Below are 18,620 nucleotides of genomic sequence, written 5' to 3'. Positions count from 1 at the left end.
ACTCAATTACATCAACCCTAGTTGCTTATCTGTAATTGAGAAAATAGGACTCAATACTATTAAGTAGAGTGGAATAATTTATTTTATTCCCTGTTGAGTTCTGTTTGAGCTGTGCAATGCCCTATTTTCAATTGACAAGTTTAAAACAGCTGCTCTTTCACATGTTGGTGATAGGGGGGACATGTGCCCTCCCATCTGCTATTAATACCTTCTGCACAAAGGGCTGAGTGTGCCATGACTAATGATAAGTAACCATGCATTGAGGCTGTGTAGTCAGCAAACATTCCTGGAAGGTAAAAAGGTTTGGTCACTATTTATAAGGTGTGTTTTTTGGCAGATTATTTCTTTGACAGAACTGCAATCAGGAGTCACGTTGAAGACTGAGCCCTGAATGTCTGAAACATTACTGAATGCTCACACCTTTCCATCAGCCAGACCTTCACCTTTGGTGAGGCAAGCCTAATACCTTACATAGGTAAGTGCTGAACGAGTGTAATAATGTTTTTGGAAACCCCCTGGTTATCTCCCCCCTTAAATTGCTGGCCTTGTGTCAAATTTGAAATTAATATTAATTTTCTAATTAAGGTGGCAGGCTAGCAGAATCGTCACCATTCCAAGCAAAATGCTTAATGGCATTGTGTCCATCTTTACATTCTGATTCAAATTCTGCCATGGCTGACTTTGCACTTCATCCTCTCAGTGGGGATCGATAAAATAAGTACCAGTCATGCTCTGGGGTTAATGTAATCCACTTAACCCTTCTCTCGATCTTGCTGGCCTTGTGCAAAAATTATTATTAATATTGTTATTCTAGTTTAACTCAGCAAGTTTTCTGTTGACTAACAAATTCAGACTTTGTGTCAATATTAGAATCAACAACTTCTAAATAACGAGAGTAATAGCTTCTAATTGAGTTTAATTGTTGCAGGGTGTCTGTCAGTGTCCTGACAGAAATGTTTGTCTCTCCTAACAGTTTGTACCAATTCCAAATGAGATGATTACACACATTCCTTAACTGCGGTAATGTAGTTTTCTTTTTTTTATTCAACAGCTAAGTTAATGTTATTCCTGAGGCTCCCCCCCCCCCCCCCAACGACTTCTGTACAATATTGTAGTCATTTGATATTTTCATAGCAATAATTGAGACGTTATTGTCATATTTTGTTTAACAGAATAATTTCAGGTTTACGTGCTGCCATCTGGTGGTCTGTCTTTATACTAAAATTTCATAGTATTTTATCTTTGTCATTTTGTAAGACAAGGCGGGTGTTTTTCAGAATACCATAGAGTTTTTACTTGCAGCAATTAAAATTTAGTGGCTACAGGTATGTCGATGTCTATGGCATCTATATATATATATATATATATATATATATATATATATATATATATATATATATAATATAATATAGGATAAAATCATCATCATCATCATCGTTTAACGTCCGCTTTCCATGCTAGCATGGGTTGGACGATTTGACTGAGGACTGGTGAAACCGGATGGCAACACCAGGCTCCAATCTAATTTGGCAGAGTTTCTACAGCTGGATGCCCTTCCTAACGCCTTATAAGAATTTATCAAGTAGTCAGCGTGAAAAAACCCCATAAGGAAAAAAACCCATCGTTTTTTCCCATAAATATATATAATTTATATAAGGGCATTAACTATATAGTAATGTCTCACGCTTAGAGGGACTAAATAAGTCAAAAACTACCAAAAAATAAGCAACATATTTACCGAAAGCGAGGGAAATGCAACTTTCAAAAATTAACCTCCTAAAAACATTTAACTTAACGGCAAACCACTGGTTTCTCAATTAATACAGCAAAACTGTGAAGTAAGCTGCATCTTTTGTTCATCAGTACACGTATGGTTGAGACACATAAAAATAAACAAGAATCGCTTTCGGTAAATATGTTGCTTATTTTTTGGTAGTTTTTGACTTATTTAGTCCCTCTAAGCGTGAGGCATTACTATATAGTTAATTCCCTTATATAAATTATATATATATATTATTGTGACCATCATCATCAATTTAGCATCCACGTTTTTTCCATGCTTGCTGTTGGATGGAGTTTCTTGAAGGAGATTTTCCATGGTTGGATGCCCTTCCAGTTCGCAAGCAAGGTAATACTTACCCGTGGCCAGACAGGTTTTCTCTGAATTTTGGAAATGAAGGCAACTACCTTCATTGACCGTGAGCCTCATTTACAACTATCACATGTCAAGACCAGGAGACACAAGCACACACACACACAGGTTTTTGTTTACCAAATTAAATTCACTCACGAGGTTTGGCTGACTGGGGCTATACAAGAAGACACTTGCCCAAGGTGTCACACAGTGGGGCTGAACCTGAGCCCATGTGGTTGGGAAGTAAGCTTCTTAAAAAGCTCCCCATAGATGACATTTGTCATATATATATTGTAAGAGATGGAACAATTCCTTTCACTGTATCTAAAGGTGGTGTCCTGTTTAGATTTCTGCAACACTATTCAGACTAGGTTTCTACAGCCAGATATGAGAGAAGCCCTTTTATTTATATATTTGGTCCCCAGTCTACAAAGATTATTGCCTTTAAATTTACTCATTACAGTTGACCTTAGAGGTCAACCTTAACACTGAAACTAAAGTAATGGTTCTTAAACATTTTTTTCGTCTATGGACTATTTTGATCCCTATTTTATTCAGATGGACCCTCATAGTCATTCGATGTTTCTAAAATCCCTTTTATATTTTCATGATTAAATATTAGGAATTGTATAAAAAAAAAAAATATATTTAGTATATTATAGAAATAAAACCAATTTATTGGAGATAAATTTTAACAAAATCTTATGTGGACCTTCAAGGGTTATATGAACCCCAGCTAAGAACCACTGACCTATAGAATGGCATCAGGCTGGCCATTTTTGGTATCATTTTAGGTTTAGACTTCAGCTGCTTAAAGACTAGGACAATTTCTTGTGAGAAATTTGTTTTCATGGTGCAACTGGGTTGCTATGTATCATGAAAGGTGGGCATGCTTAATGGAAAAGTTAACTATGTTCACTGTTAATCAAAAAGTTAACTTCGATAACCATTAATCAGTTAATTATTTCCTAATGTAATGTAGGTTATCAATAAACAGTTAACGTTAATTTTTATCATAGAAACAAAAAAAAAATCAGTTTTTGCTCTAAAACCACCTAAAAAACACCTTTAAAAAGTGCCAGAACTATAAAATCCATTAACTTCGATTCAATTGAAGTTAATGGAAGTTAACTTGAGTTAACAGAAGTTAAATGTAACGGAGTTACACTAGTCTGATAATGATTTTGAAAGTTAACTTAAAAGTTAAATCGTTAACGAAAATGTTAACTTCGTTGATTAATGGTTTGTTGCCCAGATTTGCTTATTATTAAGGTGGTAAGCTGGCAGTACTGAGCAAAATGCTCAGCGGCATTTCATCTGTCTTTACATTCTGAGTTCAAATGCCGCCAAGGCTGACTTTGCCTTTCATCATTTCAGAGTCAATAAAATATGTACCAGTTATACACTGGGTTGATATATTCAACTTGCCCCCCCCCACCTCTCCTCTGAAACTGCTGGCCTTGTGCAAAAATTTGAAACTTATCCTTATTGAGTGAGAGAGCAGCACAAGCCATCAAAGTGACACTGGGGTACAAATATACGAAGCCCAGCATACCCATCATGACTACCCGTCTGATAAGGGTACACCAGGCACATGCATCACAAGCATGGAAAGCGGACGTTAAACGACGATGATGATGATTATTATTATAGTCAAGAAAGGGATGTAGCGAACCTTCTAGCAAGTAGGAACTGTACTGGTTCAGTAGATTTCACCACCATAGTTACTGCTACCATCACGAGTATCACTATTTGATGTAACTCAAGGCCTTGTGCCTATATTAGGAATATCACCATGGTGATCATTATCGCCATCTTCATCATTATCATCATCATCATCACCCTCGCTACAATTTGTGACATTGTACTGATAGAGAAATTTTCATAAAAAAAACAAAAAAAAACTTCAAACTGATGCCAAAGATAACAAAAGGTTTCACACCCGTTTCATTCCAGTTACTTCTGATACCTAACTTCCGTCAATACACAAACACACACACATGCTCACACACACATGCTCACACACACACACACTCACACATGCATGCACCTACCGACACAGAAACTGCTTTATCTATGGTAGGTGGTGTTGAGGAGAAGGTTTCTAGAATGTTTTGGTAACATCATTTTAATAAAGCCAAAGACTTCGATATAACTCTGTGTTGACTCATCATCCCAGGCAAGGCGATGGTGGTGGTGGCGGCGAGGATGGGGATGTAACTATAGCGACACCATCTGTTTCAAGTTTCCACCTAGCACAGACTGTTATATGATTCTTTAGCAGTGGAGGGAGGGAGGGAGAGAGAGAGAGAGAGAAAAGGGAGGAGAGAGATGTAGATAGAGAGAAAAAAAGTGGGAGAAACAGTTTGATAAATAGACGAAAGGAAAGAGTAGTAAGGAAGTGAAAGAGGAGGAGGTGATGTGTGGAGGAAGGGGAGGAGATGTGTGGAAGAATAAGTGAAGAAAAAGGACAAGCAAAATGTGGTATCATAGTGGTAGTAGTAGTGGTAGTGTCAGACATTCCAGCTGTGGCCATCAAGTCTCTTTTTTTGCTTAGAATATATTATGCAACATGTCCTTCCTTTTTTAATCAACAACTCAACTCTTTTATTTTACTTTTGTTTTGGTCGTTAGACTGTGGCCATGCTGGGGCACTGCCTTGAAGAAGTTTAGTCAGATAAATTGACCCCAGTACTTAAAAACCTGGTACCTATTCTATTGATCTCTCTTGCTGAAACGCTATGTCATGGGGGGACGTAAACAAACCAACACTGGTTGTCAGGTGGTAGTGGGGAACCCACATACACACAGGTATATCCCCACTCTGTTATATGGTGGTCTCTAAGGAAGTTAGGAGTTGAGGAGTGGCTTGTTAGAGCTGTCAGTACAGTAAGAGAGTCGGCTATGAATACAGTGATGAATTTAGCGTACAGGTAGCGGTTCACCAGGGCTCAGCTCTCAGCCCACTCTTATTGATTATAGTTCTCCAGGCCATAACAGAGGAATTCAAAACTGGGCGTCTGTGGGGACTGCTATATGCTGATGACCTTGCTCTTATTGCAGAATCTTTAGCAGAAATGGAGAAGAAATTCCAGGTATGGAAACAAAACCTGGAATCAAAGGGCCTTAAAGTTAACCTAGCTAAGACAAAAGTTGTTGTTAGTAAGAAAGAAGATAAAACTCTCTTTCCATCAGGTAAATGGCCCTGCTCCATATGTAGGAAAGGAGTTGGAAGTAATTGCATTTGCTGCACCCAGTGTAAGGTATGGACACTCAAGAGGTGCAGTAGAATCACAGGTAGATTAACAAATAAAGCTGCCTTTGTATGTGGCAGATAAGAAGGAACAATAAGCACAAACAGCACACAGGACTTAGATTCTCTCAAATGCCCAGGAGGCTCTCTTGAAGTTGTAGATAGTTTTTCTGTTACCTAGGTGACCAAATTAGCAATGGTGGAGGATGCTCTGAAAGTATTGTTTCTAGAATAAGAATTGGGTGGCGGAAGTTCAGATAGCTATGATCTCTGTTGGCAACAAAAGTACTCTGAGTGAAAGGTTGACTATATGATGCTTGTGTATGAACGGCTATACTTCATGGTAGTAAGACATGGGCTCTGAATGCAGAAGACATGCATAAACTGGAGAGAAATGAAAGTAGTATGCTCCACTGGATGTGCAACATCAGTGCACACATATGGCAAATGTATTGAGAGAAAAGTTAGGCACAAGAGAAATCAGCTGTTACAGGCAAGAGAGAAGACTACGTTGGTTTGGACATGTGATGTATATGAACGAGGACAGCTGCATAAAGAAGTGCTGATCACTGAATGTGAATGATACCCATGGAAGATGTGGAATGAAGTGGTGAGGACTGACTTCAGGACGTTGGGCCTCATGGAGCAAATGACAATGGACCGAGATGTCTGGCAATATGAGGTTCTTGACAAGACTCACCCATGTCGGCAAAACTGAGTTTTAGAAGTGCTGTATGCCCCACCCACATTTAACAAGAGAATTCACACACCCTACCACAACAAACCAAACTATATCTCTACATCTCTTCTCTTCCTCACATTTCCACTTCATACGCTATGCTTACCTCCCAATCCTGTACTCTTGGCCCTGTCTCATTGTATCATTGCTATCCACTAGCCCCCAACCTGTGTGTTCTACCCACATGTAAAAAAAAACTTTTCACTCACCCTACCCCAGCAAACCAATCTACATCTCCACATCTCTTCTCTTCCTCACATTCCCTCATTCATACACTATGCCTGCCTCTCATGGCCCTGTTTCTCTCTTTCATTGCTATCCGGTAGTAGCCCCACCACTCTTTATATACCCAGGGTTTTGCCATTCACTTGCACTCCCTCTCTGCTCTCTCTAATCACGCTCCTTTTACAATATCCTGCCACTTATTTTGGGGAGGGGGCTAGTTGATTAGATCGGCGCCAGTATGCAACTGGTACTTAATTTATCGACCTCGAAAGGATAAAAGGCAAAGTCAACCTCAGCAGAATTTGAACTCAGAAAGTAAAGACAGAAATACTGCATAGCATTTTGCCCAGCATGCTAACACTTCTGTCAGCTTCCTGACCCTGGGAAATATTACCTTGCCTGGAAACAAGTGATGGTTGAGACAGGAAGATCATCAGGCCATAGAAAATCTGCTGCAACAGATTCCGTCAGACCCACGGAAGCATGCAAAAGGGGACATTAAATGATGATGATGATGATGATATTTTCAGGATTATATTTTCATCGAGCAACAACTGAAAATGGAAAAACCAGTTTTAATGTTTTTAGAAGAATTAGGGAATAAACGATTCTGCAGGTGTTTTTCATGAACTTCAAATGAACTTCAGCGGAAATGCTTTGTTTACAGTTGATGATTCAACCAAAAGTAAATCTTAAATGTGTTAAACCAGGAATATTTTGAGATGTGTACGTCATTGTAGCATCTACATACAAATCCCTAAAACTCCACCTATGGCTAAAGGAACGTGTGTGTGTGTGTGTACACTGCTTTGAATGTCTTGTGGTTGTCTATCAAATTCCATGATAACCATTCACTCTTTCAGCCATGGATATCTTGATCTAACTTTAACTCTTCAATGGTAGAACCTTTGGTCTCACTCTATCTTCTCCCTCAATCCTGCAGCCCTTAAATCCCATTCTATCTTCTTCAATTGTACAGCCATTGATGAGTATTTTTTCTTAAAGAACAGCCACAAAAGACAGAAAGCAACTGACAGAACAAAACCTGATTTCTGCTGCAATATTTATTGAAGAAACTATGGAAATGGTGGTATGTCATTGTTGCAGATGCACATCAGGCTTGAACTGTTGCAACAGCAATGACCACTCACCTACTAACTGGGAGAGTCCTGGAGATAGGTTGGCCCATCACAGCTAAGGAACCCTATCTGTCCCTCTCCTTCACAGTTGTTCTGATAAGAAATAACAACCAGGGGTCCATCTCTATCCCAAATTCTCTCACATCTCATTCTTTCACTGCCTTGAGTACCTTTGTGTCTCCCTAACAATTGCCTGTCTCTTTAACAGGGCCTGTATATCCTGGTGGGTTTCTAATGCCCACCCTGATCAGTTTAGCTTAGTGGTTGGCTGCCAATTTAGCCAGTGATTATCCAACCATGTAACAGTTTGTACTGGAGTTACATGATACCAGTAGCACTGAAAGAGACACACATATGCAGGCAACAGCCCTAAACCATTGTCCTGTTTATAACCCCCCCCTCACTTCACCTGGTTCTGGAGTCCAGTTTCATGAAGTATTCAGACTATAATTCTGGTCAGAAGGGGAGATAACTCTATATTGAAGCAGAGCTGTTTGCTGCAACTCATGATGTACAGTTATCTTATTTTTCTTTTTCTTTTCTTCTTCACACCTGTCTCAAAGGCATTGTACAAGTTAATGAGAACCACCCCGGGTGAATTTAGTTTTAGGTACATATAACTGTGGAATTGATAACGAAAGCAAAACAATGCAAAAAAATATAAAAATAGACAGATGTGTCCCATGTAAATGAAACAAATTTATAAATGCTTAAAAGTCACTTATTAAATGTTATTAATACCGGTTTCTCTTTTTTAATTGCTGAACAAATTTTGTTAAGGCCCTGCTTCCATTCATTAAGCCATAAAATCTCTCTCTCTCTACACACACACACACTTAGACATTCACACAATCACATATAGAAATGCATATATTCATAAAGTTTTAAGCAAACATTATGATGCTCAGAGTCTACATATTTACCAACACAAAGCGTTGACACCACACGTAGGAAATGAATCCACCGTGCAAACAAAATGATGTTTGCACATTGCCATTTCAGTTGATAAAAGAATTTATTCTAATCCTGTCGTTGACCAATTTAGATCAATGCATCTGTGTCAGAGTTGTCACATCAAACAGCGCTCCAATATCTATCTAGACATTCTCTGTGGAATGCGAAGACAACGGCAACACAAGCTGAAATCTTGGCACAAACACTGGATTTTCAGATCACATTTATATGCTACTCACACACACACACACACACACACACACACACATATACACACTCAATGTGTAAAGCGTAAATATGAGTATTTAAGAGAGAAACGATTCAGACAACAAATGAGTTTACACATAGGGAAACACACACACACACACACACACACACACACACACACACACACACACACACACACACACAATCATCATCATCATCATCATCATCATACACACGCAATATAGTGTGTCTGTGTGTACACACACATACACACACACATCATCATCATACACGCACACACACAAGCGTAGTGAAATAATGGTGATGCCAACAATGATATTTAAGTGAGAATTCTTCTAAGGTAAATGGAACACATTCTCAGTATTTCAAGCTTCCATGAAAACCGACACCTCAGCACTCGTACCAGGACACTTGAACCTATGCAATCGTGTGTGTGTGTGTGTGTGTACACAGAAGTGCCTTGGCACAGGCATTGTTGTGTGGTTAAGAAGCTTGCTTTGCAACCTTGTTGTTTTGGTTTCAATCCTACTTTACAGCACCTTGGGCAAATCTCTCCTCATAACCCTGGGCCAACCTATACCATGTGAGTGAATTTGGTAGATGGAAACTGTGTGGAAGTGTTTTTATTTGTCCCCCCACCCACCACCACCATCACTTCACAGTTGGTGTTTGTTTGCATCTCTGTGACTTAGCGGATCAGCAAAAGGGGATAAAACAATAAGTACCGGATTTAGAAAAACTAGGCACTGGGATTGATGTTTGACTAAAAACCCCGCTTCAAGGTGGTTGCTCCAGCATGACTCCAGTCAAAGGACTAAAACAAGTAAAAGAAAAAAAAACTGTGTGTGTGTGTGTGTGTGTGTGTGCTTGCATGTTTTTCTTATGCCATAAGTTGAGTCTTTGAGTCCTCAGACCATAATGATAAAGACTGAACAGTTCACAGGCCCAGGACAACACTGAGAAGACTGTGGACTTTTCTTAAAATAAATATATCCAAGCATTCACTGATACATTGTGTAAAATGCTCAAACTACACACACACACACACACAATTATAGTTGAAGATTCCATTAGATGTGAAGGGAATCATAATTAAAGTAAGGTACTCAATACATCAGGTAGAGAGTATGTTTGTTTATTTAGTGATAAATGACTCTTATACAGGGGATTATTTTTATAGCCCTGGAGAATGTCTCAGACACTCTGACAAATGAAAAAGCACTAGACATGCAAGATTCCTTATATATATAATATGCTTTCGGTACAAATGGTTTTTTTTATATGGCACCGTGTTTACAGTCCTGTAAATAATAATAAAGGTATTTTTATATAAGCTTAAAGCTTATAGCGATCACTGTGCAATGACTAAAGAAAATAGTCTAATAAAGGGGCATATAAGCCCTTGACAGAAAAAAGGCTTTCTTTATTTGCATGGGGTTCGAACCCACATCCCTTTGTTAACGCAACTGTGTTACCTTTACACCAGCAAATTAGCCTTCTGTTTATATATGTGTATATATATATATATATATATATATATATATATATATATATATATAATGTACATACACAGAATACACCAAAAGTTATTCACTCTAATTTAGTAATGACATATTATGATAAAATAACTGTTAGGTCACCCCTATTTATAGATCCAATTAAATATAAGACCCTTGTAAACCCTTAACATAAACATACCCAAAATATAGAAACTCTCAATATACACATATTTTCATAGACTCCTTGGATTAATTCTCTCAGTCTGTGAATCAAAGCACTTGATAACATTCTGAAAAGGGAGGCATGACAATCTAGTTCCCTTCAGTAGCACAAGAGACACCCAATTCTCTCTCTTTCTCTCTCTCCTTTGTCCCCTCAATCTTCTTTTGTGAAGAACATACAACTTCACCTCATTCTATAAATATCAGGTATCACAAACACATATGACCATATAACTCCAACAATAGTCAAATTAATTAGTGTGAATTTAGGTACAGAGCTCGCATCATCATCATCATCATCATCATCATTTAACATCCGTGTTCCATGCTAGCATGGGTGAGATGGTACCACAAGAGCCGGCCAGGCAGAAGCCTGCACCAGACTTCTGTGACTGTTTGGGCAGGATTTTTACAGCTGGATGCCCTTCCTAACACCAACCACTTCGCAGAGTGGACTTAGTGCTTTTTATGTGGCACAAGCACAGGTGAGGTCAGTTTTGACAAGGCTTTTACAACTGGATGCCCTTCCAAACACCAACCACTTTACAGTGTGGACTGGGTGCTTTTTAAGTGGCCCCTGCACTGACAGGGTCACCAAGTACTTGCATGACAAAAACTTTTAAGAGGGAAGGTGATGATGAAATGGTTATAGTGAGACAGATACAGGTGTCTTACTGTAGAGGAAGAGAGAAGTTCAGGAATGAAGACAGAAATAGGTATGCTACTGCTAAGAAAATACATGGTTGCCCAACCTGAGGGAAGTGCAGGAAGAGAGAGAGAGTGAGAAACCGCAGGATGGAGATGGTGGCAAAATTCCGGGCATACTCACAAGGAACAGAGATCAGAGTACAAATGAGATGGTTGAGTAAAGGAAGAAAGAGATATTGATAGTGGCAAGTGCAAGGGCATACCCTTGAGGTTCAAATGAAAGCTTTTAATAATAATCCTTTCTACTGCAATCACAGGGGCCTGAAATTCTTTAGGGAAGAGGGCAAATAGATTACATCAACCCCCAGTGCTCAGCCGGTACTTATTCCATTGATCCCAAAAGGCAAAATCAATGGTAATAGGATTTGAATTCAGAAGATAAAGATGGATGAAATGCCACTAAGCACATCTGGATTCAAACCGGCAATATCCAGCCCAAATATTCTACCTTTTTCTATGTTTAAACTGGCCAGATCTGACCTCTCACACCTACACTAATAGGTCATTCTAAAACTGAAAAATCACACCATAAAAATCCTGAAACTACATCATCCTGCATGATTAATTCAAAACGATTTGAATGAACAAGCATCACATTTGACAGAGTGATCTGAATGCTAGAGGGCTAATGTTTTAAATAACAATGACAGTCCCTTTCTACTATAGGGCCCGAAATTTTGGAGGCAGGGACTAGTCAATTACACCAACCCTAGTGCTCAATTGGTACTTAGTTTATTGACCCCAGAAGGATGAAAGGCAAAGTCACTCTTGGCCATATTTGAACTCAGAAAACAAAGAGATTATTTGCAGCCAAGCATTTTGTCTAGTGTGACTTATGATTAAAGGTGTTTCAGTCATGGGTGGAGCATCTTTAGTCATAAGTCTGTCTACTATATCAGAGCTGACCTGGGGTTAAACACAAACGACGACATCTTTTGTGATCTGAAGGAACCTTTCTGTGGCCACTTGACCTGTTAGGAATAGCAGCTAAATAATCCTCAACTCATATCACACCATCTCACCCCCCCCCCCAAAAAAAAACAGAAGGATGCATTGAAATAATGTAACCCATAATATAGTGTGTCCAAATAAAAGACCAGATGGTCATAAGAGAAACACCTTCAATCGTACATCTGCCCTTTCAAGGTTGGCCTAGGGTTAAACATCAATAGCAACAACAATCTCTGTAGAAATCTATGGTGAATAACAATTATGCAGATGTCATTAGTCTGGGTGGATTTCCCATGTCTGTTGGCTCCTAACTTCTTCCGCATAACAGGAAGCAAGTTTATTATGAATTCAGGGTCTGAAACCAACTCATTTGACATCTTACCCTTGTTGTTTCTTAGCCCCAAGTAAGCCCTCATCTAGCTAACCTCTAATCAAGGACAATCCAGCTATGACTGTCTCTTCTTTTTTTTTTTTTTTTTTTTCATATTTAAAATCTCATTTAAGACTACACTATCCAATGTTTCTTTTTTCTTAAGATGGAAGGATGAAATATGAAGGAGATTTGTCTGCTATTTCTAGCAGATGGAATGACTACCAACAGTCTCTTTCTTTCTCTCTCTCTCTCTCTCTCTCTCTCTCTCTCTCTCTCATTGATGTGTTATCTTATCCTTTGAGGTGAATGACATTGATGGAGAAATACTGCAACATAACCCACCACCACACTGCTGCTGATGTAGAGTTTTATTTCACAGGGAAGTGGGATGTATTGGTTGGTGGTGGTGTGACATGCATTTTCATGAAGCTGACAACTATCATGCTTACAGTGAAATGGTTACATTACACTGAACATGTGGTCATAGGTTTTGCTGGTTCTTATTATTTAGTCTTAGCTCAATCCTCATCCTGTAGTAGATCTATGATGAAAGGAGATTCCAATCATGACCATTCCATCATGTTAGCTGTACTGCATTATCTAAAGTATTAATGCTATGTTAATAGAGGACTGCATTAGCTAATGTGTCCTTCCCTTCTTTAACCCTTTAGCATTTAAACCAGCTGTATCAGGTCCAAATACTGTACTTGTTTTATGATCAAACCAACCAGATCCAGCCTGTCATTGTAAAAATAAACAATCACATTATTGAAATCTCAAAGCTATCAGATAATAATTAATTAGAAATGATGTGAATAAAGAAGCATTACATTTGACAGTCATCTGAATACTGTAAATCCTTGAGTATAATCTGCACTTTTCCCCAAAATTTAAAGGTCAAAATTTCTAGTGCGTACTATATACGAGGTTAAAAATGAAAAATATTTTCTAAGTGATAAATATGTAAAGGCAATTTACTTAATATTTATTTTCCACTGACATTATTACTGTTATTTCTTTTTCTGCAAAGAGCACAAAAAAGCTACACGTTTGCCTTATGTTATATATACAATAATAATAAAGGACGTTACCATATATACGTTTACAAACCAAGGACGTTATATAGACCTCCTTGACTCAAGTTAGAGAAGGGGTGCATTTTATACACAAGGTTTACGTTTTTCAGAGGTACAGCCCCCTAAATATCCCCTGCGTATTATGCTCAAGGATTTACGGTACTGAATAGTTAAGGTAATGGAGTGGTGCTTGAGGGAGATTTGGTTGCTATTTCTACCCTGTCAAGCAACTACAAAGCAGTAGCCTCATTGATTGGACCCTCACAGGTTGGATTGTTTAAAGAGGTTTTGCTGAACACTGTGTTTTATGGTGATGTTACGTGACCTCTGTGTAGGAAGTGAATACATTATGGTATGAATTATCTTTGTGTTTGGAAGAAACTCAAGGAAGTGTCAGACATATTGTACATCTGGTTGAAATTAAATATTTTGTACACCACTTATTTGGTGCTAGTGTATTTCACTGGATCATACTAATTGGATATATTCGTAAAGGTCTATAGCTATTCTGTACTAATTAATTACATTGGCTTTTATTAATTCAACTCTAATTAATTCTATGTAGATTAAGTATTGCAAAACTTAAAACAACACATTCTAAATACAAGGTGGGGCAGAAAAACCTCCCATATTTTATATAGGTGTTAGTGTGATACTAGTGAAGTTAGGCAAATGATAATCATGTCTTGATGTAGCTAAAGGTTTACCGTTTTTGGTTCAGTTTCTATCATGGTTTCAATTGGTGCACATCTTATGTTTGTTGTTGAAACATTTGTCAACTTGAAAAATGAGGGAGGTAATTTTGCTGTGCCTATTTTGAGGAAGACTGTTAATGTTTTAACATTCCAGGACTTTCCTACCATTGTCAATTTAAGAGAACTACTTGAGTACCAATACGGTATGGGTTAGGATTAGATAAATGTATTGATTTATATTTCTGTATTTACTTTCATTGTGAAATTAGACTCACAGGAGCCATTTTGGCAGCTTCTGAATGACGAGTCTCCACATCGTAACCCACACATATTTTAGTGTTTACTGTTGAGCTGTCAATCTTGTACGTTTATGTAAAGGAACTTGTTTTGTTTATATGTTAATAACCTTCTGCTTGGATCTTTAGCAATTTGGAAGCAAAGGGGTGAGTAAATCTTGAAGAATTGTCTAACAACATTGAAACCAAATAGTTCAATCCTTGTCTCAAGCTACAAAAAATGGCCCTCATGGGCCTATTCTCACATGGAGAGACACTAAATCTGTATGGATATGAGTGTGTATATTTATTTTATTTATTTAATATAAAAATCAGATATCATGGCTATGTGGTAAGAAGTTTGCTTTCCAACCACATGGTTCTGGGTTCAGTCCCACTGCATGGCACCTTGGTCAAGTATCTTCTACTAAAGCCTCAGGTCGACCAAAGCCTTGTGAGTGGATTCTGCAGATGGAAACTGAAAGAAGCCCATCATATATATGCATGTGCATCCCTTGTGTCAATGTTTGTCCTCAACTCCCACCCCACTTGACAACTGGTGTTGGTTTGTTTACACTCCCATAACTTGGCGGTTCAGCAAAAAACATCAATAGAATAAGTACCAGGTTTAAAAAAAAATACTGGTGTCTATTTGTTTGACTAAAAATTCAAGGCAATGCTCCAGCATGGTCCAAGTCTAAGGACTGAAACAAGTAAAAGGTAAGAGGTCACCAACAGTTCATAATACAATTCCTCTCAACAATTGTTCACTCTTTTTCTTGTTTCAGTCAGAACCGCCTGACTGGCCCTTGTGCCGGTGGCACATAAAAAGCACCCACTACACTCTTGGAGTGGTTGGCATTAGGAAGGGCATCCAGCTGGAGAAACTCTGCCAGATCAGATTGGAGCCTGGTGCAGCCTTCTGGTTTGCCAGTCCCCAGTCAAATCGTCCAACCCATGCCAGCATGGAAAGCAGACGTTAAACGACGACGATGATGATGATGGTTATAAATGTATCTTCTTTTTCATATTTAACAATACAATAACATCCAAGTGAAGATGCAGCTTATTAAGTGTATTCTAGATTGCTTACATACAGAAGAAACTGAGGGTCCAATCAGAATGTTTGGAATTCTTTGTATGTCTCTTATCAAATTGTGAAATTTGCATTCGTTCATCTGTGAAAATGGTGTCTTTTGTATTTTAACAGACAGTGTATGGTTTTTTTTTTTGTTCTATTTGTGCGTTTCATTTTTAGTTATTAGACAACGATTTTGTTTCAGTTTCTCATAATATCGGTTACCTTAGCAACTGTAAGTACTTAGTGATAGCGCAGACGATAAACTTATCAAACACAACAGGAAAAGATAACAATGTTAGATTACACACACACACATGTGCACACACACATGCACATACACACATTAAACTTTTATGAAGAAAAGTTTAGTTTGACAGTAACCTTGAAGGAGCCAGTCAGGTGGCATTGGCAATGACCACACTTGAACGGTGTTTTTTACATGCCACCAGCACAGGAGCCAGTCAGGCGGTATTGGCAATGATCAAGCTCAAATGGTGCTTTTTACATGCCACTGGCACATAAATATATATATATATATATATATATATATATATATCTCATGTATGTACGTGTGTGTGTGTGTGTGTGTATATATATATATATATATATATATATATATATATGTATATGCTTAGTGGTTAGAGCATCAGGCTCACAATCATGAGATAGTGAGTTCGATTCCCAGACCGGGCTTGTCATTTTCTTGAGCAACACAGTGGTCAAGGCACATGGCTCAGTGGTTAGTGTTGGGCTTGCAATCATGAGGTAGTGAGTACAATTCCTGGACCAGGCTGCGTGTTGTGTTCTTGAGCAAGACACTTTATTTCACGTTGCTTCAGCTGTAGAAATGAGTTTCAACATCACTGGTGCCAAGCTGTATCGGCCCCTTTGCCTTTCCCCTGGATAGCATAAGTGGTGTGGAGAAGGGAGGCTGGTATGCATGGGCGACTGCTGGTCTTCCATAAACAACCTTGCCCGAACTTGTGCCTCGGAGGGTAACATTTTAGGTGCAATCCCATGGTCATTCTTGACTGAAGGGTGTCTTTATTTTGTATGTATATATGTATGTGTATATGTATATATATATCATCATCATCATCGTTTAACGTCCGCTTTTCATGCTAGCATGGGTTGGACGATTTGACTGAGGACTGGTGCAACCGGATGGCTACACCAGACTCCAATCTAATTTGGCAGAGTTTCTACAGCTGGATGCCCTTCCTAACGCCAACCACTCAGTGAGTGTAGTGGGTGCTTTTACGTGTCACCCGCACGAAAACGGCCACGCTTGAAATGGTGTCTTTTATGTGCCACCCGCACAAGAGCCAGTCCAGGGGCACTGACAACGATCTCGCTCGAAAACCCTACAAGGCCAGTCAGGCAGTACTGGCAATGGTCACGCTCAGGATGGTACATCTTATGTGCCACCCGCACAAGAGCCAGTCCAGGGGCCCTGGCAACGATCTCACTTGGCTTGCCGGGTCAGGCCCAGTAGTTAGGTCAGTGGGCTCATGATAGTAGGATCGCAGTTTTGATTCTCAGACTGGGTGTTGTGAATGTTTGAGTGAAAACACCTAAAGCTCCAAGAGGCTCCGGCAGGGGGTGGTGGTGAAACCCTGCCGTATTCTTTCACCACAACTTTCTCTCACTCTTACTTCCTGTTTCTGTTGTACCTGTATTTCACAGGGCCAGCCTTGTCACACTCTGTGTCATGCTGGATCTCCCCGAGAACTACTTTAAGGGCAGACATGTCTGTGGAGTGCTCAGCCACTTGCACGTTAATTTCACGAGCAGGCTGTTCTGTTGATTGGATCAACTGGAACCCTCATCGTCGCAACCGATAGAGGGCCATGAAGATATATATATATATATATATATATATATATATATATATATATATATATAGAATTATAAAATATCCTTTGAGTTTGGTTGTGGGAAACGTTTTGAATAGGCATATAAAAGATCTTATTTTATTCTGCCGGCTACAGCCGAAAGATGCCAACTGGTGATACCAGTTTTTGGGGTCACCTCAAGTTGTACCAATATAATGTAAGATAAATATTGTAGTAGTGATAATAATAATAATAATAATAATAATAATAATAATCATCCATGGATGGAATCTATAAGTATTTTATTTTCATCTACCAAACCCACTTACAAAGCTTTGGTTGGCCCGAGGCTATAGTAGAAGACAATTGCCCAATGTGACACGCAGTAGAACTGAACCCAGAACCATGTGGTTGGGAAGCAAGCTTCTTACCACATAATCACCCCTGCACTTCATGATCATATCATCCATTTTAAACACATATACTGTTGTGATAAACATCTTCCCTCATTCATCAACAACAATTTGTTTTGCATTTCTACATCACTGTAAAGGAATCTAGTCCTATAGACTTGGGTGTGGGTCTGTCTGTCTATTTATGTATCAATCTATTGGCTGGTTTATCTGTCTGTCTAAACACCAGTGAGTGTGTGCAAGTGTATCTATATATATATATATATATATAAATAATATATGCATGCACAGTGTTCCTATAGCATAGAGTTGGAAATTATCTAGTGCACCAGAAACTACAGTTTCTTCAAATGTGTGTTTTTGTGTTTTAGGTATCAGAGATGAGAATTCAGCAAATAGAAAAGCAAAGAAGGGAAAAAAATATATGGGGTAAAGATTTTTTAGGTTTTGACTTTTGAGAATTTTTATTTCCAGATTTATGTTTTTATAGATCTAAGATTAAGATTCTTCACAAATGTAGGTAAGTTTTTCATACATTAATCTGAAAAAAATTTGCAGAAAATGTCAAAACTGGAAAATTAGGGCGAGGTGGGGGTGCAGGTGGGAACTCCTCCACATCCCCAATTCTCTCTTTGTTGCTGAATTGGTCGTGTGTGTGTGTGTGTGTGTGTGTGTGTGTGTGTGTGTGTGTGTGTGTGTGTGTGTGTGTGTGACTGTATTGACTAGACTATCAGATGTTATACATCACTCGTCACAATGCGTTTCCTTGTATTGTTGAAGCTTTTGAATAATGCCACCCTGCTGGCTAGGCACCCATGTC

General features: G+C 38.7%; 1 protein-coding gene and 1 long non-coding RNA gene across 6 annotated transcripts in view; one reads left to right on the top strand and one right to left on the bottom strand.

Annotated features, from left to right (window-relative positions):
- The window catches only part of LOC106883264 (uncharacterized), a 199,742-nt gene that overhangs the window by 8,040 nt on the left and 173,082 nt on the right, over window positions 1-18,620 (bottom strand). The gene's annotated exons all lie outside the window — the stretch shown is intronic.
- The window catches only part of LOC128247055 (uncharacterized), a 56,159-nt gene that overhangs the window by 24,075 nt on the left and 13,464 nt on the right, over window positions 1-18,620 (top strand). Inside the window, exon 2 of one of the 5 annotated variants that reach the window (XR_016240845.1) lies at window positions 18,172-18,229. The exons of the other annotated variants lie outside the window; for them this stretch is intronic. This is a non-coding gene — a long non-coding RNA (uncharacterized LOC128247055). The remainder of the gene's footprint in view (window positions 1-18,171; window positions 18,230-18,620) is intronic. 5 annotated transcript variants of the gene reach the window in all.

The sequence above is a fragment of the Octopus bimaculoides genome, chromosome 2 (genome assembly GCF_046866305.1).
Source record: "Octopus bimaculoides isolate indiv1 chromosome 2, ASM4686630v1, whole genome shotgun sequence".
Lineage (NCBI taxonomy): Eukaryota > Metazoa > Mollusca > Cephalopoda > Octopoda > Octopodidae > Octopus > Octopus bimaculoides.
This window is presented reverse-complemented; position numbering and strand designations above follow the sequence as displayed.